Source organism: Heterocephalus glaber, unplaced genomic scaffold (assembly GCF_053883595.1).
Source record: "Heterocephalus glaber isolate CG9 unplaced genomic scaffold, H.glaber_assembly_v1.0 deba00001538, whole genome shotgun sequence".
In the NCBI taxonomy this organism is placed as follows: domain Eukaryota; kingdom Metazoa; phylum Chordata; class Mammalia; order Rodentia; family Bathyergidae; genus Heterocephalus; species Heterocephalus glaber.
In genome coordinates, this window is record NW_028258333.1 from 16,816,620 (window position 1) to 16,824,337 (window position 7,718).

General features: G+C 32.0%; 1 non-coding gene across 1 annotated transcript; it reads left to right on the plus strand.

Moving 5' to 3' along the window:
* Nucleotides 1-1,264: 1,264 nt before the first annotated feature.
* On the plus strand, nt 1,265-1,452 carry LOC147824488 (U2 spliceosomal RNA). Its single transcript, XR_015442315.1, has one exon. It is a non-coding gene; the product is annotated as a U2 spliceosomal RNA (small nuclear RNA).
* Nucleotides 1,453-7,718: the final 6,266 nt, after the last annotated feature.

Consider the following 7,718-nt stretch of genomic DNA (forward strand, 5'->3'; position numbering starts at 1 on the left):
GGTTGTGTTCCTCATCTTTTCCTAGGTTATTGTCTAAAATTATTTGGAGTGCTTGTTTGGTATTCATGAGTTCCCATGGTGCTCTTTGTCATGAAAGTATCTCGTTTCACCATCAATTTAGTTTTGCAGAGTACATCAATCTGGGTTGGAGACTGTTTTCTTTTAGGGCTTGAAACACATCACTCCAAGCTCTTCTAGCCTGAGGGTTTGCATTGAAAAGTGTGGTGTGATTCTGATGGGCTTTCCTTTGTATGTGATTTGTTTCTTTTCTCTAACTGCTTGTAGAATTTTGTTCTTCTGTTGGGTTTCTGGAATTTTAACTATTATATGCCTATATGTAGATTTTTTTTTGATCAAGGCTAGTTGGAATCCTATAAGCCTCCCTTATCTGAATGTCAAGTTCTTTTCCCCTGCTTGGGAAGTTTTCTGCCATCACTTCTGTGGACAGTTTTTTTTATGTCATCTTCACTCTCTCCTGTTTCTTCATTGACTCCAATTAGTCTTCTGTTATTCTTCTTTGCATGGTCTAGTAGCTGCTGGATTGATTTCTCATTGCCCCTTACAATTTTAAAGCAATTTTTCTTTTCCTGGTCACTAATTGCAATCTTATCTTCTATGTCTGAAATTCTGTCTTCACATTGGCTCATTCTGCTGTGTAAGCTTTCAATGGAGTTTTCAATCTCCTGTAAATCTGTTTGTATCTGTTTTATGGATTCCATCATGTTCCTCAGCTCCTCTATTTTTTTTGATCTGTGTCTTCTCTAGATTTATTAATCATGTGTTGAACTATGGGCACAATCTCTGCTGTTATCTGAGAAATTATTTCTGATTTTATTTTTCCCAGATCCTCTTTTGTTGCCAGTTCAGAGAGTCCAGGTGTTTACATATCGGAGTGTTCCATCTCATTTTCCTTTGGAGTTGCTTTTGGTGATCTGGAAGTCTGGTTTTGGGACTTGTTTATGTGTCTTCTCATGGGGGGGGTGTTTGCTGGCACCTGCATGGCTCACCTCTTGTGTGCTGGGGGAGGGGGTGGCACTTTGGCCCAGAAGCCTCCTCTTGGGCACTGGGAGCTGCTCACCTCCTGTGCACTGGGGGAAGGCATACTTTCATTTTTAAATATAAAATTCATTTTGTAAAACCAAAATAAATAACATAAATGTAATGATGAGAATTTTGTGCAATTCTACATGAAGTTTATTTTATATACTATTTAAATTTTTAAATATTATGCCTCCTATTAATATCATTAAAAAGCAAAATTTCTATCTCTTCTTGGCCTTTTGGCTAAGATCAAGTGGAGTATCTGTACTTATCAGTTTAATATCTGATATGTCCTGTATCTGAGGACAATATATTAAATGGATTTTTGGAGCTGGGAGTTGGAATAGGAGCTTGCTCCATCTGCTCCACTCATCGACCTGGTATTGCAGTCCCAAGAATGAAGCATCAAAAAAAAAAAAAGCAAAATTTCTAATAGAGAAAAAAATGCAAAAAATTGTACTCCTTAGTTAACAAATGTTATGAATGATAAGTGAAAGCTATCATATTAAACTGCAGGAATTTTCAATCTTGAAAAATTTTTGAATTTAAATTCAAATTTTTGAAATATTTAATTCCTTCAGAAGAAATATTTTATATTGCCTCTTATTCTTATCTATAATAATGATTCCTGTTATATCTAAATATAAAAATCGCTATTAATATTTAAATTGTATATTTTAATATAATACTTTTCCCTAGTTTAAAGTTAACATTTGTAAAATAAAATCAATGGAAAATGTTACTCCACAAATATGCTAATCAATTATATGCAGGAAGCTAGGCTGCTGTAGTAAAATACACTTAAATTTTTATATTAGCTCAATTCTCTTATTCTAATGATGTTGGCTTCTAGTTTATTAAAAAATAAATGAAAAACTAAAATCTAATGTCAAATATGAGAATGTTAAATAGTAATTTATCAATAGACATTACACACACACACACACACACACACACACACACACACACACAAGCAATACGGGTGATGTGCCTCAGTGGAAAAGCCTGCTTGCCTAACCTGTGTGAGGCCCTGAATCTGATCACCAGCCTTGAAAAAAAAATTAATATTTTAGCCACATTGCCATTTCTATGTAATTATAACAGTAAAAATAGCAAAATAAAAATAACACACATACAAGAATAGAAATTTTCATTGATTTGTCTTTGTTTCTGTACTAATATTTTCTTTCCTTTCTTGGCCATTTGAAAACTCCTGCACTGGATTTATCCATGGGCCACCATTAGGATTCCTGGGAGCAGGATCTCTGGAGACAATTCAGTTTACTGCTCATCAGAGCCAACTCTCAGATGAAGGAGGTATTACTATTATTTATTTCCTTTAATTCTCTGCCTTTTTTGTATGTTTGAAATTGTACATATCTAATAATAAAGGCATAAAAACTTTATGTAGTAAACAATAAGAAACACTTAAAAGAATATTACACTGTAAGAAAGAAAAATTTGCAGAGCATATAAATTGTATTTTTAAAAAAATCTACAAGATAATACTTTCAAAATTAAATTTGTCACAAATTCTTAACCTCTTGTTCACATTGCAATTGGTAACCACTATTTTTCTGTTAGAGTTCAAGTATTATTGAGATGTGTTTCATTGTTTTTTTTTTCTCTCTGTGTATCTTTATTTATTTACTTAAACAAAAAAAGTAAACTTCTCAGGAAATGATCTTTTACTCAAGTGTTTGTGATTTTTATCATAATATTTCTGAAAATTTATTTTTATAACTCTTTGACCTTGTTTAGCATGCTGCACATCTTGCAGATATGTCAATCAGGAAAGTTACTGGATTTAACCAGGTTTGATGTATTTAAGTTTTCTTGAAATGTTTTGAATATTGTTATTAAGAAGCACTCCGTTTTGTACTGAATCATCCTCATCAATGCCATTGGAGACAATATTACCTGTAAAAGAAAGTAGATTCACTTGATTATATATATATAAAATCTTCAAACCTGCAAAATTCACAATATGCCTATTAATTCACAGTGAGTCATTACTGTGGAACTTATGCATTGTTGGTTTTTCTTTACATGTTTCTCATTTTTAAAATTCCCTCATGCAAATGAAACACTTTTTAAAAAGTGTTAAAAAGATTTTTAAAATAAGGATGCAGAATAACTCTCTTACTTGTGCTAAAATTATCTTGATTAAATTCTTTCTCAAGGGCTCTTGTCTACCCTCATTCCTATGGGAAAAATATAATATACATTTTTATTATAATTGAAAAATCAATTATAGAATGTCAAATGTTGACATAAGTCTAGTGAATCCTCAATTGGATTTAACCATTTCAGGGAATGAAGTTCACCCCATCCCCATATTCATATGAGAAACTCAAGTTCCTTATCTTCTGCATAAGAGATGTTTTAAATCACATTATTTATGATAAACAATAAGTTATTTGGCTAAGATTAAACATAATGATGCATAACTATATGATTCTGCATCCATTAAATGTAAACATTCCATAATTATAATATTTAAAACCCAGAAAGATATATTATTTTCTTCTCTGTTTAAAAAGTATATTTGGTAATATTTTCTTATTGATATTACTAATATTGCACCATAAAGATAAGTTAATTATTATATCTTTGAACTACATTAGAGTTTGACCTGTCTGTACTTCACATTTTTCCAATTATATTTGTCATTTTAAGCCATTTTTTCAAGTATAGTGAAATTATCTTCTAATTATACTTTCACATGCTTAGAAATTCTACTGTGGCTCATTTTTCAAATATTCTGTGATATGGTGGCTTTTCTTGAGCTGTCTTGGCCTAGTTTGATAACCTAGTTGGAGGCCAGGCAGTTTACCTCCTTTAGCAGCAAAATAAGTCCATTCTCCCAGTTAATTTTATTATATTTTTATATCTTCAGTTATGGTACACTAACTCTTAATCACCTCTGGACCATAGTACAGACAGTGACAGTCCCTACTTACTAAAGCCAATGAAGTCCTTCGGATTTGCCAAACTTCAACCTGATTGCTCTACCTTTCCTATTCCTTCCAGTAGAAATAAAGGTGCTTGCCCACAATGCCAAGCATTCTGTTTGCTCTGTGAGCTACCCTGGTCCTTTGCGCACTACACGGTGGCCAGTACTATTCCCAAGGAACTATAACAAAAGTATAAATCTCTTATTAGTTATCATCTCCAGAACTCCTCCCCTGACTATATCTCATTCAAAGTAGGATGGTTTCAGAGATATTCCATTCTTCTACAATCCAAAATACCAAATGTGACTGGTGGGAACTGGTAAGGACTTACACACAGGCAGGCAGATACATATCTCAAGGTAAGTATAATATGACACAACCAAAGGTATGACCAATATATGTATAAATTTTTCAGAAAAGGAGTTATAGAAGAAATTTTTAAGTGTTATTTTATTCTGCAAATTGATTTCAAGAGTTTAATAAATAGGATATTTGTGCAAGTAGGCTGAAGAGAAAACTAAGAGTGGCAGTATGCACAAAAACAATGAAATCATAAATATCTACATTTTGCTTTCAAATATCAAATGAAATTAAACTGAGTTGTAAATAAAGAATGACATTCTTATTATTCTTACAAGTGAACAAAACTGTGGAAAAATCTTCCCAGCAGAAAAAATGAAATATGAAGGTCTATTATGGGTGAAGAAATAATGAGTCTCAGAAATTAAGGAGAACACAGGAATCCTAAAGCAGCAAAATATAGGTAGAAAGGATGGAGGGAAAGCAGCTCAAATAAGGACTATTTATACACAGCTCTATAGACTCTGTTAGGTGTTCTGATTTCCTTTCCACAAATAGATCCAGGGAACTTATGCCAATATTAATAGTAAAACAAGGAGGGAAATGGAATCAGGTTATTTATTTTGAATTTATTTGAATTTTTAAAGATCACACATGTTATGGTGAATGGGGTTGATGCTATGAGCCATATATCTGTAAAATTATTATCTTGCTATTCAAGTGTGGAAGAAGTAATGTTTTAGAAAATGAATTTCCCATATGGACTACAAATAGATCTTTTTCTCTCTTTACCTAGTACAATTGTCAAAGTAGTGTATATATACAGAACAAAGTTGAAACTATATCAACCATGTTCACTAACATGGTACAATCATGTACATGATTAAATATCTTTCCCATGTAGTTTTGTGATTTCCTGGAGATAATGATTCCTTTAGCATTTAATTTCCCTTAGGAAGAAAAGGACTCTTAACCGTGTTGTTTGACCAAATATCTCAGGAGACAGATTTTTCTCTGATAATCCCCATATTTTTCCTTGAAGATTGTCGTCACAATTTGAACACTTGGCATTCTAGTCCTCCTGTCTTCCTTTGATTTCTATTTATCCTTGACCTAGGAATTCCTTCGCTATTCTCCCTTGGTTACCTGTCTCCAAGCCTTTTCCCTTGTCTCCTTGTTTCCTCATCTCCATGTGCTGTTATTTTGATTGAATTATTATTTTTCCTCTAGTACTCATATCTTGAATCCTAGTGCTTCATTTTTCATGAATTCTGACTACAATTAATGACTTAGTATGGCCAGGAAACAGATACATCAATTACTTTCTCCTCTTTAAATTTTTCAGTAATTTGAAGTATATTTTATAAATTTCTCTGATATCATTTGCTAGAGTTTCTATGAAAAGAAAAATTAACATTTCGGTTCAGTTTGCCATGGGCAACTTTACCTGAGAAATCATATTTATTGATGTTAAGGCTGTGCTCATTGTTTCAAAAAGAAACAATTGTTCAGTTAAATAAATGTATAGACTGTGTAATTACATTCTTGTAACTAGTAAAGTTTTTCTAATTGTGTAATAAGGAGTTATGTGACCTCTTTTAGTGACATTATGAATTATGACATTTTTCAGGCAAAATTGGAGAGTTCTATAATTCAACATAAAATATTTGTTTTACTTTGCTCTGTTCCATTTCCAATATTCTTTCTCTCGATATACATGCAACTTTCTGACCATATTATTTTCTATCTCTGTGAAAAATGTCTTTAAACACTTCTTATTAGGCTGATCTACTGGCAACAAATTCCCTCAAATTGTTTGTCCAAGAAAGTCTTTTTGTCTTCTTCTTTTTTTTTTTTATGGTACCAGGGATCAAACTCTGGACCTTGCACTTGCGAGGCAGGCAGCAGAACCACTTAGCTAAATCCCTGGCCCTTGTCTTCATTTTTGAAGGATAACTTTTGTGAAAACAGAATTTTGAGTCAATGGTTTCTTTCAACATTTTGCATACTTTATTCATTCCCTTTGGCTTTCATTTTTTCTGAGAAGGAATCTATTATCTCTCTCTCTTTTTTTTTTTTTTTTACAAGTGGATCATTCATCCACCAACTTCTTGATGTTTTTGAGCTGTGTCCTGGGTATTCTTTGATTTAAACATAACATGTAGATAGAAATATTTGTGTGTTAGCTTGGAATCCTCTTATTTGTTATGAGGTTTGGTGTTTGCCATTAGCTATGGAGAATTGTCAAATATTACTTCTGTTTCTTTCTCCTTTCTTCTGTTTCTGTTATTCGCCTTATATCTGTATATACATTCTGAATTTTCCCACAGTGCTTGGTTGATACATTCCATTTTATTCTCTCATTCTTACTTTTTGTTGATATCAGTGTGGGAAGTTTCTATTAACATATCTTCAAAGTCACCGTTTCTTATATCAGCCATATCTCATTTTTTGGTAAGCCCATCAAAGGTATTCATTTTGTTAAAATGTCTTAATTGTTCAAATTTTAAACAAAATACCATAAACTGAATTATGAATAAAGAAGAGAATTTTTCAGATTGTCATATGAGAATTCTAAAATCTGTAAATTTGGTGACTAAGGAAACCCCATCCTGTCCATCACTTCATGACAAAAGGGATGAATGAGATACCTTGTGTCTCTCTGATAAAGCTTGCATTATTTATCTGTTATTATCTGTTGTCCATTTTTACTATATCCCTTGCATCATAATCATAGTTATTTTCCCGTCTCAATTTGATAATTCCAAAATTTCTGCCATATCTGGATAGTTTGGATGCTTGATTTTTCTGCTCAAATGGTACTCCTTTTTATGCCTTTTATCATGTCATATATACATACATCTGTATATATGTTAAAATACATATATTGTTATGAATAATTGAAAATCAGATACTATGTATTGGTATAAGGGATTGAAATAGACTTGGCTTTAGTGTGAAGTTTTATTTTTAAGCTATATTTAACTTTGCTATTGTGATGTCAAAGGCTATAATTTGTCTTCAGCTCCAATTTGTTTTTCTGTTTTAAAATAATTTTAATCAATGCACAAATTTATGAGATTCCATATATGTTTCAATTTACATATATATTGTGGAATGCCCAATCAGGCTAATCACCATCTCAAATATTTATCATTTTTTTGTGCTGAAATATTTAAAATCCTTTTGTCCAGCTATGTTGAAATAAGACATCATTAATTAATAACTCTATCATGTACTACAACATCAATGCCAATTCTATTTATGAAACTGGTACTTTGTTCTTTTAACTGAACTCTTCCTTTCCCATCCCCTTCTTGTCCCCTGTGCTCCTCCTTTGGCAACCCCTACTCTATATTTTACCATTTGTTACTTTTGTTTTTAAATTAACCTATGAGTGAGATCATGGAGTATTTGTGT